We start from the raw sequence: 17,086 nt of genomic DNA, 5'->3' as shown, positions 1-17,086 counted from the left end.
GTGCAGTGATACTGCACAGCCGTGCCAGGGCTGTGCCCCCACGGGAAAGGGGGAGGTCAGCAGCTGGCTGCTGTTGTCGCCACTGGATTTGCCCCACTCCTCTGGATTTCTGGGAAAGGGGGTGACTAGGCCATGGGACGCATGATGAGGCTGCGGCCAGTCATCAGGGCACTGCTGATAAATGGGCTGTGCGGTGTGCAACCCACAGGTCCTGTTAAAATGGTCAGGCGCAGATTCTCAGAGGGGATTTCTGTGGTGCCTAACTGCCAAGGGCTGAAAGACCTTCTTTAACTGAAAAGATCCTTTATTTACATTATTTTGTTCTTCAGAAGAAATAAGACTGTTGGAAATAGAGAACTGCCGAAGGGAAAACGTTGTGAGTGGGAAAAGACAGAATAAGAAACAATGAGAAGAAAAGTATGAGAATAAGCCAGAGCCACTCAGCTCTTTGCTTCGCCACAACTATTTCCTGACCTGTTTATTGCAGTAAGTGCCTATTAATGGGCTGACTCGAGCTCTCAGATGTGTGAGCTCCTACCCCAATAGTTATATTGTGGTAAAAACAAAGCACGAACAACAACAACCCCAAACCCTCCACAACCAGTTCTTGGCATTGAAAGTGTTAGCAAGAGCTAATGTAGTAATTAAATGTACCCGATGCTTTCTGACTTCACAGATGACAGTCTGTGGTTTGCCTGCCCACCCAAAATGCGTGGGAGGGCAAACCCAAGTCTTAGAGCTCTAGTGTCTCATCACTTTCCTTATCAAGATTTTCACAGTCACTGGGAAAGGGTTGCACCCATCAGCAGGAGACATTCCAGCACAGGAGATGAGATGACTTTCCTACAATTCAAGCTGCACAGGATTCCTGCATAATCATACTCCCGTATCTCATCTCTTTCTGCTGTGCACCTTTTCCCTCCTGTGAAATTTTGCATTGCTTCTTCATCTGAATATAAAGGAAACTCACAGGAAAAAGCAGGAGTTTAAAGCAAAAAGAAAACACTACAGATCCCCAGAGACCTTAGAGGCATGGCCAAGGTCGTTCTACGGTGACCCTGAGTACCTGCACTTTCAGGAAGCCTCTAACAAAGTCCCTGACAAAAAGTTAGTAAACCAAAGAGTCCCAGGATGAGGGGAGTTGTGTTTGATGGCTGAGAAGTGCAGGGCAGGAATAGGCTGGCAATTGTCAGGGTGGCTAAGTGCTAACGAGCAGAAGCTCCAAGCACCTTATCTAGAGCAAGTGTTTGAAATATGTCAGTCTGGAAAGGTGGGGAAACCACTGCAGCCACAAAGATGTACACAACCCGTCATTGGTTCATGACTCAAGAGAGGGCTGTGGAGAGCAACAGAGACCTGAGAAGATGGAGTGAGATGGCAGGAGGGAAACCGAGCTGTTCACAGCAGTGGTGTAACACTTTTGGAGGCTTGAGTCTGCTGGGGTGCTTGCTTGGCAGCTATATGGAGAGGTGATCTTTCCTTCTCCATGCCCTTAGTTTTTAGGGGTCAGGTAGTTTAAATAGTATTTCTGGCTTTGGAGCTGTAGGCATGCACTTTTGCCAATGTCCAGATAACTGTATTTTGAAACATGCGTCACAAACATTTTCCTATCTCCTCCCTGGAAGTCCTCTATTGGCTTCGTGCTGCTGACAGATGCCATCTAATTCTTCCTCTCCTCTCTCCTTCGTCCTCCTTTTGCTGCTGCTGCTGACCAGGACTCTCACCTTCTTTCTGACACCCACTGTGTTGCTTGTCAGGCTGACCACGGAGCTGATCCACTTACCTGATCCATCAGAAAATGTCCTTTGCTTCTGACAACCATTTTCCTCTCATTTCGTGAGCGGCTTCAGCTCAGCGAGAGACCCAGGAAGCACCGGTGCTCCAGGATGGGAATCAGCACAACTGCACGACTGGGATGTAGAGGCGTTGGGGGGATGGAGCGGGACATCACCTCCCAGCAGCAGTGACCCTGTCTGACTGCAGTTCGGTCGTGGTGCCCCACCAGAGCTCAGACCACCTCTGCGGCCCATCACCGGGGGAGAGCTGGGCTGGGTGTTCAGGTTGCCAACTGCTGTACAGCTCTAGCCCAAACTGGATTTTCCAAAAGGACCAGAAGGATTTGTGAGTATCTTTGTAAACAGCAACATCAAGATGCCACAAAATATACCACAGCTGTTAGAAAACAAGCAAGATGCTTCGGTCAATTAAAAAAGGAGTGAGAGGTTACTGTTTACATCTGCAAAGGCATTGTAAGGTACTCTGTCATGCAAAGTGTGCTTACTTTAGTGGTAGGCCAGTCTTTCTAAAGAGGATCCAGAAACCTGGTGATAGAACTACTAAAGTGATGGGGGACTTCGCAGTGAAAAGTTGACAAAAAGGCTGAGCTTGCTCAGTTAGTGAATAAAAGGGGACAGAGAAGAGCATCCCATGGCACACAAACAATGCATATAGCACTGCCTGAGTTAAAAATGAATTGAAACTGAAAGGTAACCATTTCCAGTAAATGGTAAATACTTTTGCAACAGTCTGTCAGGTACATTGCCACAAGATATGAGGAAAGTAAAGGCACTATTAGGCATTTAGACATTTACATCTGTAAAAGAATATGTATTGTTATTCTCTGTAGGATAACTGGAAAATCTAAGGAGGTAAGTACTCACATCGCAGATGATAAGCCTCTTTCTTTTCCTGGTGCAGGTAAATTGGAAACTTGGAGATCATGTAAATTTGGAGATCATGCTACTCCACAACTACTTAATAAGATCTTGGCACCTTTCTCAGAAACATCTAGAATTGGCCAGTCTCAAGCAGGATACAAAATGCTTTAACCTTCTATGGAAATCTTCCTATTCCTAGCACAATAAAGAAATCCCTTGTGAACACAAGTGCAGTGGATGTCGGGAGCTCGTTCTTCTGACACTAAGAACCAGGAATATTTGAAGGAATGGGTAATGGTATGACCCCATATGCCCATCTCTGTCTCCAAAAACGGCGATTACGAGGTGCAGTGACAGCCCCTGAATAGCCATATAAAGGCATTCAGGGCAGAGTGCAAGACCCATCCACTCTTCTTCTCAGCTTTAAGCCAAGAAACATTCAGCAAATTGTGTAACCCAGAATTATAACAGATCCTTCCAACAAATGGCACTGCAGGCCTGTGTGATGTGAGGGTCTTCTGGCATGTATCGCCACAGAGGCTAAGAGAGGAACAGCACCCACTCGTGAACAATGTGAGCCAGGAAACTGAAATTAAGAAACCTGTTTCATGTTAGATTGACAGCTCTTTATGGCTTTTTGATCTGCCATTCTGTATGAATTTATAGGAAAGAACTCACTTGTTTTGGATCCATAAATAATCATAAACAAATGTTGGACCAGATAATCTTGCTCCTCCACACAGAGGAGGATTTTGCAAACCTTTCAGAAACATCACGTCTTGTTGCATTTGGGTACAGAAATTAAAGTTGCCTTGAGGCAGCTTTAACTTGTGTGACCGACACTTACAAAGTGAATCACAGTAGGTTTTACTGACCTTGGCAAAATGAAAGGTCATATTTTCACAGATATAAGCCCTTTTAGACATACTCCCCTGACGTATTCATGGCAAAAAGGTTTCTTTCTGTACCTCTACAGAATGTAATGCATGTCCTCACCTTCATTCTTCTCTCTTCAAAGTATTACTGAGGCTATCGAGAAGGAAATTAAGTTCCTTTTAGAACATTTCAGTACAATTATTCAGGGCAGGATTCTCTGCCACGCTCTTGGGTATTTTTATATTTATGAGTTCTCTTTAAGGCTTTAATGGGGCAGCAGCCACAGTAAGATGAACCAGATTGAACTCTCAAAGAGACACTTGGTACATTAGAGGCAGATTCTCATTCTCATTAGCCTTATAATTTTTAATCCTCTAAGCAGTGGCAGTGGTTGCAATGTGACTTGTATTTGAGTGAGGTGCAACATAGGGTGAATCCAGTTTTCAGACTCTGACCCTTCCTTATTCCACTAGAAAAGCTCAGACCAAATGGCAGTCATTTCCTGCTGAGGAACAGCTGATGGACAAGGGAGGTTATCAGATCAGCATATCTTCATTTTCTTTATAAAGGAAGCACCACTGCTGACAATTCAGGTGAAGTAAGAATGAAGACAAAACATCCAGAGGGTGTCGAGAGGGTTTGCAAAAGCCTAATACCAAGTATTCTGCTTCCCTTCATGCATTCTGTGAGTTGCCCCTTTTAGTTTGAAGTAAAAGAGCATGCAATGCCAAGGTGGGATGGAGTAGTACCATAACTGTGTGTGGGCTCTTAGAAATTTATGGTAAATCTGAAGCAGGTGATGGAGATTAGCTTTCAGTGAAAAACATTGAGTTACCTCACATTTAGCACAGCCTGAGATCAGTTCCTATGGCTCAAATGATTCAGTATGAGAGGACTTTGCCCAGACCAAAGCCCCAGGTAGCTCAGTATCTGTCTCGAACAGTGACTTACAGTGGATAGGAAAATGGTTTTGGGGTGATGGTGATACAGGTATATTCCCAGCTTCTGACAATCTCTAGCCTAGAAACTTCCTGAGCCAGAGGTGGCATCTTTGTACATAATAGCTCAGGATGGTCTTTTCCTATGACTTTGTCCAACTGCTTTTTGGAACCCGTGCAAACTTTTGGGATTTACATCATCCTGTGGCAATTAATTCCTCAGTATAACCTTTGCATTGTGAAAAAGTGCCACCTTTGTTTTGTAACTACCACCTGGTAGGTTCAAAATTTGATGCTGTGTATGTCATGTTGTATAGGAAGAGTGAATAATCATTCCCTATCCAACTCCTCCATGCCATTCAAGATTTCCTAGATGCCTGTCATCTCCCTGCTGATTTCTCTCTAGGTGGAATACTTCTCGGTTGTTTACTTGCTTCTTGAATCTTTTTTTCCATACTTCTAATCACTGTATTGCATGTCTGTCCTTTTTGTAATTGTATTGGGGTTTTTTTTTAGATGGGTGGTAGGACTGGAACTCCACAGAGGGTTCAAGATATGGGAATAACAAGGAGTTTTGGTTTCTGTTGCTTTCCTAATAGTTCCTGGGATGCCATTTGCTCTTTTGGTGCTGCTAAACCCTGAGCTAATATGGTTGTAGAAAAGGCTGTTGTAATGCCATGATTACTTTTCTGAGGGGTAACAGGTAGCTCAAAACCCACCACTGTATCTCTGAAGTTAGAGTTGGTTTTTCCTGTATGCATAGCTGTTGTGTTCATAGGCACCAAATTTTGTCTGACGTCTTATTGCCCTGTTGTTTTGTACCATAGCACTGAATTGTGATTCTGCACAGTCGTCACTCATTTTTACAACTTCAGGGGCTTAGTATCATCAATAAACCTCGTCGGCTTACTCTCTGTTGCCTTTTCTAGGTGGTTAGTGAATATGCTTAATGACACAGAAGTAGAACAGATCTCCAAAGGACCTTAAGGTTTATTCCTCTTTGTTTTCTTTAACTTAATCCATGGAAGAACTTTCCCCTTAGTTTGGCATCTTTAAGACCCCTTGGTGACAGATATTGTGAAACCTTGTTGAAAATCCACTCCTACTTTATCAAGCAAACGAGCTACATCTACATGCTCATTACCTCCTTTAGAAAACTCTGGTAAATTTGTGAGATACTGCTTCCCTGCACGACAACCACTATGACTCTTCTCCATTATATCATATTTTTCCATGTGTCTACTTGTTCTATGCTTTTTCAAAAGATTTTATTGATTTGTCCAGTACAGCTGGTGGTGTTACTGGTAAGGCAGCTCCATGTTTGTCCTGTCTTTATTTCATGAAGCCGCATGCCAACCAGTGATGTCTGAAACATCAGGAAGAGAAGCCTGGAAGATAGAATCTTTCTGAAATGTCCAAGGGATGCAAAGATTGCTACACAGACATTTTCAGGCCTCCTTCCTGGAACTGCCATCTGCTAGCAGATATGTGAGCATCAGTTGCTATGGTAGCACACAAAATGCTATGTCCAAACCCTGGAAACACAGAGTATAGGTCTAGAGCTGGGCTGTGGACCAAGAATCTCTGCAAGGTCTGGAGGATGAGAGTTTTATCCCCTTCCTGGCCTATGCAAAGAAATCTTTTTACTGTTGTATAGTCTCACGGCTGACATGGGTTCAGTGGCAGATATTGTCGTCCTGGTTGGGGATGAAAATATGTAGAGCTTCTTGTAAAACAAGCCTTACTTTTTTTTTGCAAATCTCCCAGTGGAGAGGCCTATATGAAGCAGCAATGGGCTGCAGTGAGACATTTCAGTGACTGTTTCCCAGTAAACTTATGCAACATCCATTGTGCTTGTGCAGCCTGTTGCAAAAAATGGATGCCATCCCCAGAATGGCAGCTGAATATTGATTTAGCAAATGGGGAGAAAAAAGGAATGAAATAAAAGGCCATTGTAGCTGGTACTGCATATAAATAGCTGGGAGGTTAATTTATGTTATTTATGGAAATCTGGAATACTGGGAATGCTCTAATGCCTATCCCAGCTAGACTATTAGTGCTTTCAAGTTCTTATATGCATTCATCACCATGTTATCTAAATGTTGCTAAGCCCTCTTAAAAGCAGTCAGGCAAGGCTTTAAACAGTCTAGAAAGGGGACTGTGAAAATAAGTATCATTTTCTGTAACTATTTATAAACCTAAAAGGATGCATGTAATACAAGTGCACATATGAAATGCTTTTATTTACCAAACAGTAGAGAAAAGCTGCAATAAGAGAAGAAAAAAGGAATCTCCCTCCCCCAAAAGAACAGTTCCGGGTGATTTTTAAAAAAAAACATGTATATAGTTCCTTCCTTTTTTTTTTGCTGCTGGAAGGGTGTACATGTGACTAAGGGAATCTCTCTGAACCGAAGAAAACACTTCAGACCAAATTATGTTCAACATGAATTTACCTTGTACAAAACACATACTCCTCACTCATTTGACTATGCAAATAACATAAATTAAAAAAAGAAAAAAAGCAAATGGAATATGTATCATCTCATCTCTTAGGGGGATAATAACCACAGCACTTCTATGAGGGGCGCCGCGATTTGCTCTCAAGCCTTCTCTTTTAACATCTTGTGGAAAAGGTGTGACAAGGAGATCCAGTGGTGAAATGACTGTGCTACATCAGCTAAAAATACTCCCTGGTCAAAGCAAAGAGTGGATGAGAATGTGCCAGAGGTGGGGAGGGAGGCAAGCCTGCAACGTGTATAAACAAATGCCCCAGCGACAACTGGAATGTATACAAAGCCATTGTCGGAGAATTCCTACACCTTCAGGGGCTCATTCTTCTGCTGAGATGCACAAACATAGATGCTTTTCTGACAGAGTATCTCAAAGAGTGTAAAAGCAAAAGCCACCGCTAAATATAGATGGCTGTCACATGCTGCCTTTAGTCACATTTCAATTCATTGTAAACTGCAGCATGCCTCACACCACGGTTCTTTTAACCTTGGCGACATGTTTGAGGCATTTTTTTGTTTGTGCACATCCTTTTCCCCCTTCTAATTTGGAGTGCAAATGTAGATGCACAGTCAATAAACAGGCAGTTCTGATGGTTCTGTTGAGCTTTAAAATGTACAGGCATGTCTGAAACAACATGGAAAGTGCTGGTGAAAGGGGGAGTGAGTGGATGAGTCACTTTTAAAGCAAAGCAGGCAAACTGGGGGAAAAAAAAAGAAAAGAAAAAGATCTGTGTCTTGACTCAGTGCCCAAACTCCTAAGCTGATGCTTCACTGCAGACTCTGAAGTTCAGCTTATTTTTCCTCTCATTTGTTCTCTTATTTTTATGTCTTACATAATAGAGCTTTGATTCATAGAAATCTATTTATATAGTCTAGGATTTGGGCCAAATTCTGAAGTCCTGACTCCATCTTTCCTCAGGCAAAATGGCCATTGTGGTAAACGATATGAATGAGGTTTGCTGGGACTGTGTGTTCAGGGCTGGATTCCGGGGGGGCTACGCTTGATCACCCCGCAATTTCTTATATTCTTGCTAGAGTAGTGATTGAATGTAAGGAACTTTAGGCTGTATTGCAGCTGGAGGACAAATTGCCCGAGACCAACAAAATATCCTGGCTTTTACTGGTGAGGCCAGTACGAACCTGTGCTCCCTCCACATGCGCAAAGGCCACCGGTCAGCACTTTGGATCCTAGCATTTTGCCTTATTCCCCTCCCTCCGTATCAGTCCTGCAGCAGGACAGATGTGGGAGCCGCCTGCAAGCTGCTGGCTGGGAAAGCCCTGACATGAGTATGGGGGCATGCACCCCCCCTTCCATGGCGTGGGACGTTTGCTGTGGCGTAGGAACGGCTGAACCACGAGGCACCGGCACCGCCCCAGCTGCAATAGGTACTTTTGAGGGCTGCAGCTGGTATAACTGAGGGCAGGTTCACGACTGAATGGGATCTTGGAAGCGGAGAGCGGGAGCTGGCTTGTCCCGGGGCTGCTTTGCTTGGGGTGGTTGGGTGTGAGCAGAGGACCATACGGGCTAGGTCCGTCTAAGGAGCCGGCAGAGCCGGCTGACCTTTTATCTGACAAGCTGGCAGCGAGGAGACGGCTGCCAGAGAGAGAGCTCCCCACTGACATCAGAGTTATTCTTGGGGCTAGATGGAAAACAGAGAGAGATAATGCTCTTTGCTGTAATGATGAGGCTGATTTCAAATACTTCACATGAAAATAGCAACCCAAACCCAGCTAAGTAGGACAGAGGAGCAGAACTGAGGGAGGTTGCTTCTCTGTGGCACTGTGACCAGGGGCTGGAGTTTCTGCTCTCTGATAAACTGTGAACCCCCAGAGAAGCTCCTCTGGGGGCCAGACATGCCCAGGTATATTCTTGGCAGGCGGCTAATACCTCAGCTCACCATCCAGTATTTCTTCCAGTGCAAATGCTCTCATAATCCTGTTTTTTTTAATGGCTGCTTGTAAGAATGCAGCATCTTTGATACTGCTACCTCTTGGTTATATTTGATGACACCATGTTCATGTTTTTAGCCAGACTAAAAGAGATCATTGTAACGATTCAGGGGGAATCAGGGAAAATGCTTTCAGTTTATGCTAGAATACATGCACACACATATTTATATATAGCGCTCTCTCTCTCTCTCTCAAGTTTTGTCTTTTGACTAATTTGTCACAGCTCAGAATGCAAAAGCCATAGATAAAGTACTCCAGGTTTTGGCAATACCAGAGCAATGAAATAGCCAAACAAGCACTCCTTAGCCCTTCACTCCCTCAGCTATTATTCTTCAAATGTTGGAGATAAATGTCATTTGTAAATCCCACTCATTGCTAACATTAGTACTATGCATATGTACTTCCTTTGACAAGTAACCCTACCAGTGAAATCTGCAAGGCAGCAAACTTTAAACAGTTTTCTTTTAAGCATGGGTAATTAGTAATTGGGGGCATCTGTCTCCGCTGAACACCCACGCTTGCTCTTCTTTAAGGTGTTACAGGTTGGTGACTTGCAGTCAAAGAGCCTTGAAACGTTTGACATCCTTTCTCCTAGTTATGAACTCCATTATCAACTTTCTCTCTGCTGGAGTGGCTTTTTCTTTCTCTCCCCGTCTCTTTCATTTTGCAGTGCAAACTCTGCCTATGGGGCTCAGGCTATGCTCCTTTTCACTTACAGCCCAGCAAACCGAACTGACCCATGGAACAACCCTGAAAGATTTGAGCCTGTTGGCTCAGCCGCTGCTTGGCCTCCCGCCAGCTCTCCGGGAGCATCACGCAGCTGAGAGCAGAGCCGCTCTTGTACGATACCGTCCCATGCCAGGAAATCTGAGGACCTCACTTGTGTGGGAGGAATCAGCCCTTTTTCACAAGAAAGATGCTGTTCCTCAGGAGTCTGTTTCCTCTAGGTTGAGGTTTGTGTCTGGTTATATTGCCACAGGAGGCACCGTGAGGGGTACAGCCCATGGAAATAAATCATCCAGCCCAGTGGGCAGAGCTACTCTTTCCCTCAGCCTGGAGAGAAGAGCACATTTTCTCCCTCTGCTTCTCTCCCAGGCTTTGCCACAACAAGAGGGAGGGTGATAACGTTAAAGATACCTCAAGCCACCATCACTTGGCTCCTGGTGTGCTGGAGCACAAGGGCTCTGGATCTGAAGTCTCTCAAGGTCTCCTGAATTGCCTTCTGGAGTTGCCTTTCTTTCTCCAGACAGGCCCTTGGGAAACTGGCCTCCAAAGTCAGCCTAGAGACGAGGTGAAATCTGGCATTTGTGAATACCTCTGTCACTTGTCCTTCCCTTCCCATCTCATCCAGGTAGCTTGAAACCTTGAAGCCATTGATGGTGATGAAAGGATGGAACAGAAATCCTAAAAGGTAAAAACCATCCTTGCTTAAATTAAGCCTCTTTGTGAAATAATTTTTCAAAGTACAATGATGGCAATGCTAAAACACAGAATTTATGAAATAAATAGGTTTCCAGGCTGAGATTTTTAGAAGTCAGCCTTAAAACCTTTGCAAATACTACCACAGTTGCCAAGCTATAAACTTCTAAAACCAAAAGTTAATAACAGACATTGTCGCTAATGGACATTTAACGGTAACAGCACTAGCAGGTGATACAGCAATAATGAAAATAACAGCCCATTGCAAATAAAGGATGGGTAATGTCTTTCCATGATAGCCCTGCACCACTGAGCACACAGCACAATCACAGCATCTGCACTTTCCAGTGGTTTTATGAAGAGCAGATTGCAATTCCCTGACTATATTACATTTTGATTTCTGTGTGGATGTTGCAAGGTACATCTAAACTGAGGTAACCCATAAGGAAATTAGGTTTCCTTAAGTTTACTTGACTCCCTCTCACTGTAATCATTTTTCTTTTTGATGAGTGTCAACCTATGCCCCTTCGTGGGATCCCCATGCCACAAGAACGTGTATGCCCCGAGTCAGCCCTTTCCCATCTCTTTCTAAAACTCCTGTTGCAAGTGATGCATCACTGGAACAACCCAAAATTACTTCATCTGATCCTGGAGATGGATGGAAGAAGTCTCCAACAACATGAATTTTCCAGAGTTAAGTCAGGAGGAGAAAGCAGGTAAGCTGCAATGGGCTCACCCATGCTGCCATGTCCTGTGAGAGCACGCCTGGCAGGATACTCCACAGAGTATATCTGCCTTCCCCAGATGGTGGCCCAAATGCATTCACAACACATATTCACAAGGTGTATATAACTTATTAAAAAAAAAAAAGGGGGAAAATGATTTTCTTCCTTTCAGCCCTGGCAATTCAGCGCTTGAGTAGAATTGCTTCCTGACCTCTAACTTGCAAATCTTTTAAACACCAAACATGCTCATCAGATGGGCAAAGCAATGCTTGCAAAACAGTTGCACTGGGCAAAAGGAGGTCGCAGGTTTTAGTAATGATGGAGGGCTGCAGAAAGCCCTGCTTCCTTCAGACTTGGCAGTACCTGAGAGCAACACCAAACACCTGCAGTGGCTGCCTCCTTCACCTTAAAGCATGACAGTAGTTCCAGGCAATTTTACTTTTGCCATTAGCAGACCTGGTTGGTCTTATGGGCTGCTGCAACTGGATGCTTTTGTGAGAGCTCTTAGTGTGAGCACAAGCTTGTGAAAAAATTAGCATGCCTGAACTGGAGATATTTTTGTGAAGCTGTGACTTAAGTTTTCATTCTCTGTATGCTTTCCTCTTTATCATCCACTGCTGTTGCATTTTTGTTTTACCCCATAGTAATCACTGCAAGCTCATCTGTGGTCCTAGTAAATTTTTTTTCCTAACAAGGAGGAGCCTGTTGGTGCTTCTAGGAGGAGAGAAAGTGTTAAGTAGCTTTTGGGGTAGGTAGAGAAATCCCTGCTGGGCCTTTAACCTACATTTGTTTTCAATTTACAGGAGTGTTCAGGTCTAAGTCTGCTGTTAAAGATGAAAACAAAGTAACTGAAGTAATTCAATAGGATTTAGCTGAATTACTGAAAAGGCCATAGTAACAAACTTTGTAGTGTCTTTCCATGGAGATCACAAAGTCTTGAAACAGGGAGTAGATTACTGGACAAGTTAAATTTCCTTGGAGCTGACAGCCTTACCTTTCCCCAGTTAGCAGCTCATTTTAATTCTAAAGATGTTCTCTGTCCTAAGCTCAGCATTTGACTGACAAATTCAATACCACGCGGGCAATATTATTCCCTGGCAGCCCTAGGCAGGTTGATGAGAGAAGCAAATTCTACAAAACAGGGAAACAAAGGCAAGTGGCAAGCCACACAATGCGTTTTTTGTCTGTGCGTATGTGAAGTTCATTGTCAAAAGCCTTCCTTTCCTCCAACTGTAGGAGAAGGCTGCAATTGTGGAAATTCCTAACAATGGTTTTGAAGTAACAGGGGCTCTAGCGCATCTAGGCAGAAGTACTAGATGTTCAAAGGGACAAAAAGGAAGGCCCCCTAAAGCCCAAGAAAATGGAGCAAGGAAGGATAAACACATGGTTTGTCTTTATAAAGCCGGCTACTGAGCAGCTATGCTTCCCTTGTAACTCCCAGTACTTGAAAATCTGCTGCCAGATCTGCTGTATCTTAAATTCAATATTTGCTGCTGCATCTCATAACAAGGAACTGGTTAAAGGCAGGGTAATCTTTTAAAATTCTGCTAAAGGATTTTGCCTAGAAATTGTCTGCTTAGGAACATTTTTGCATGCTACACTCCTGTCTGTGCTTTCGATGTGAGTCTGTAGTTTCACACCTAGACTGTAAGTAGAGAACATCTGTAGGGCCATGTATAAATGGTTACATAAATAGCTGACAGTGGACAAAACAATTGCTTTGGTGCAGCAGGTAATTGCTGGGCAAGTTACCCAAAAGAAAAGCTGACTCCTCTTTCTTGAGAAAGGCATAAAAATCCTTCTGGCATAAGGTTTTTCAGATATTAGTGGAAGCACTTTTTTTTCTGATGACCTAAGTAATTAGTATTTTCTCTTTAAATAAACATGCCAAGTTTATGCCTTGTCGGTTTTGTGTTCATTCCCCATCTACATATAACTTTTCCTGGCTGTCCGCACAGCTTCTTAGCAGCCAGCATCTTCATGTTTTTATTGCAGCAGGAGCTTTGCTGCAATGGTCATTTCCTTAGCCCATCACTCGGACTACTCCATCGTCACTTTTTCTTTGCTGGCTCCTTTCTCTCTGTGGTGATCACATCCCTGTGCTGGCTCTCGTCTCTGTGATATCAGGCAGAAATAATTTTTCTTCACTTGCAAGCTCTATCAGAGCCTATCCCCACCCTGCCCATAAACCTTCATTCACTGTCAGGAGACTGACTTCCACCTTCATCAACCACGAGCAAGCACCTCTGCTATTTTCTCCTCAGGCTTGGGAGGAACTCCTCATTAAAAATGTGCAATGCTCTCTCCCTTTCTTCCAGCCCCTGTTTTCAGAAAGACTCTCCTTTGAACACTGTGGGCCAAAATCTTGTCAGTAGTTTGTTGGACCTGCAGGACGGTTAAAATTGTCCTGCGCTCTCTTGTGTCTCTGTCTCCGGGTCTAGTTTTTCATGTTTGTGTTCTTGTGCGCTGAATAGTACAGTGGGGATCCCAAGCCTGCGACAACCACCAGTGACTCATTGTACGGGAGCGTGCTTGGGCAGAAGGAAAGGAAGGGAGGGGAAGGTACACAGAGATTTTAAGAAGCTCCTTTCCCTCCCTTTAAACACTCTCTTTGATACACCTCAGCACCGTCCCTCCGGGGGAGTGCTGTGTAAACCTCACAGACCTTTACTTCAACCTCCAGCTCCGGCCTGGCTTTCTCCAGGAATGCAGGGACCTACACAGGATGCCTTCAGATACTGCATTACAGTCTGAAACCGAGGCAGTGCTTTTGAGTGGAAAACCCAAGTCAGCCTCAAAGAATTGGGAATTTGGTTGGTAGCCAACTCCTTCTGTGTAGCTCTGCTTTTCACATCGCTCTGCCCTCCCTTCTCCTCTAGGCTTAGTCCTGAGGAGAGTTAGGTTCTTGCTTTCTCCAAGGGTTTTACTCTTCTGAACAGTGCAGTGTTTTACCATCAGGTGCATCCTCCCTCTGCGACTATCCCTAAGAGGAGAAGCAGCACACGTAGGAGAGAAAAGAGTGTTGTGAAGGACAGTTTATAAATGACTTCAGTGAGGCAGAGTGATGTGTCATTCTGGCAGAGAGCCCATTAAAGAGGAAGCGCTGCTCTTGAATGTGTTCAGCTGGGGTTTCTGAGAACTCCTTTATACCCACTCATTATCCATTTCACATTCTGGAAGTGGATGGTTATGTTTGCCTATGTGACGCAGATCTTAATAGTTTTCTGCAGTACTACATCATTTAGCTCTCAGCTAATACAAAACCAAGCTAGTAATTAACATTAAATGCTGAGAAATGGATCTGATGTGATGAACACTCAGCATATAATGAGAACACTGTGATTTCTTACTTGGAAGCCATCATGGTCTTACAACATAACCAGTCGTTACAGATGCCCAAACAGAGCTGGGATTAACAATAGGATCTGGTTACACTTGCAAACCTAATTGTTGCTAGTCTGGTAGAAGTTGCACTCTTGGGCTCCACTTCGACGGATAACAGCTCTGGCATCTATTGTCATTTCATAATGGTGTAATGCTATTTATGCCACAGAAATCCTAGCTGAGCCATGAATTACACGCAGATCAGGCACACCACGGAAAACGCAGCTGTGTCGGGGGACAAGGCTTGTAAGCGACCGCTCTGCGAGGCCAACTCGTACACTATGGAGTGAGGCAATGTAAGTCAACCATAATAAATATTAATAAAAAGATTTGTTAGAACAGCCATTAAAGGGCCAGCAGAACTGGAACCCGAGTGTGCCAGACACTGCAAAATCAGCAGCTGGTTCCTGCTGGACAAACAGACAGACAGACAAAGCTAGGCCTCAGCAAGGGGTAGGCTGGAGACCTTGCCCTTGATGCCATTAAGAAAAGAGATGCCAGGAGGAGGTGAATATGCTGCAGCCCTTCTGTCTCCTGATGCTGCCAGGGAACTGATGGTGGTAGTGACTGTGAGGGCTTCTGCAGGACCGCAGCCTCCTGGGGTTGAGGATGAGGGGACCAAATGTCCTGGGATGACCCCTGAATGAGAGGGCATGTTCCCAGCATCCCGTTTTTTCAGAATGAGCTGAGCAGGGGAAAAGCCCCAGTTTCTTGCCCCATGCAAAACTGCTGCAGAGCCCCAGCTTCTCCAAGCTGGGGGGTCCAGGCCCCTTAAAAGCCACCCAAGCAATAGTTGTGATAGAGAAATGTAGGGAGAGGCTGTCCCCCACTGTGGGATGGTGACCCTGCCCTCTCTACAGAGTGTTCACCTTCCCCAATTTAGCTGCTGCTGCTGTATTTCTCTGTTGGTGGGGGGGGGGGAGAAACTCACTGGGGTGGTGGTGATGCCTGAGAGCCGTGGGGAGGAGAGGATTTGCCCCCCAGCCCATGGGGTGCCCCATCGCCCTGTGTCTCTCCAGCCTGGATGCTTGGTGCTTGTGGCAGGGGAGGAGAGGGGACCCAAAGCAATGTTTAAAAAAAGGGAGAGTAGGGTGGCCCCAATATGTCTTCATCTAGCTCTGGGCCCAGGCAGAAATAGGATGTAATGATCAAGCACAGCAAATAATGTGATGGCAGCAAATAGGAGACTAATTGTGTGCTTCTTGTGTGATATGGGTTTGGACTTTGGGGTTGGGGGGGGTGTCTTTTGTAGGGTTGTATCTCCAGTGGAGAAGGCACAATCCAAGTGAAAATAAAAGATGAGTGGGAGGAGTGGTTAAGGAATGAAAACAGGGGAGAAACAGGTGAGGAGAAAAGCAGAGAGTGAATTCAAGGTGAAGAGATCACAAGCAATTTACATAGATTTGAAACAAAGCGCTGATTAACCCAGGCCAGAGAAAAGCCAGCCTGTGCTGTGGAAAATTTTGAGTGCACTGTATCAGACTTTAGCCTCACCCTGACCAAAACATCCATATCAGGCAGATAATAATGAAAGTACTTATGAAAGTTCTTATAAAATTTCACACACAGCAGCAGCTTGGAAAATACAGTGATGTGAATCCTAAGAGTCTAAAAAGAGAAAGAGCACTGACAGGTATTCACTGGGCTTACCTTCGAAAAATTAAGTGTTGCATTGATTCTACTGAAATTGGAACTTGTCTCAAACGCAAAGGCTGGATCACAAAACTTGCCTCCCTGGTGAGTATGCAACAATTCCTTGCAAATGGTCATTAACTTGTGGCTTACCATGAAATACCTTATTTTCCCTTTTTCTAATAAAAGTACTTTTTCTAAATTGCCGTAAACTGAGCTGAATAGAAACTTTTCTACCAGATACAGGATGTTGAACATCGGACATACTACTTCATGGCCATCTCTCTCAGGCTTATGCCTTTGCTTTGTGTATTTTTAAGATTTTGCGTTGCTTAGAATAGCCTGCAGTTGAAACAGCAGGCATTTATAGTATATCCACAGTCCCCGTGGACTAAATTAAACCCCAAAGACATAGAAACAGGTTCTCAAGGGGGAATTCTTCATGTACCCTTTCAGTAAGTCCTTCTTTTCTCTGTGCTTTTATTTTTCAGTTTTAGTGTAAAAATATCACAGTCATGATCTGTCTTGTTTGTACGCTGGTAATTTAATTTCCCAGGTTTGTTCAGTTCCCCTTGAGCTATTGGATGCAAAATGCACAAAGGAAAAATAAAAATATTTGAGTCTAGTGGGGTAGGGTCAGCTTTGGGCCTGCAGTATGAATGGGGAAAGGATAATCTCTGGCAATGTGTATTCATGCACGTTCTGCAATGGCATATATTAATTTTTAATCTATTAATTTTCTAAATTATTCATGTCAGAGAAATAGCATAAAAAGAGGAAAAGCAATGGCAGTCAGTACCTAAAAACACTGTTCCCGTGCAGCTAATGGTCTCTTTCCTCTCTTGGTATGCTCTAATTCTCCTTCTCTCCACCCTGGTACTCTTGTGGGCACAGCTGTGAATGGACATATGTTGTCTGGCAGCAGCAGAGGTGCTCATACCTAATACCCTTGAGGCCGAGCTTTGCAGACATCCCGGTGCTGGTGTCAGTGCCAA

Source organism: Haliaeetus leucocephalus, unplaced genomic scaffold (assembly GCF_000737465.1).
Source record: "Haliaeetus leucocephalus isolate CR32 unplaced genomic scaffold, Haliaeetus_leucocephalus-4.0 Scaffold195, whole genome shotgun sequence".
NCBI lineage: Eukaryota > Metazoa > Chordata > Aves > Accipitriformes > Accipitridae > Haliaeetus > Haliaeetus leucocephalus.
This window is presented reverse-complemented; position numbering follows the sequence as displayed.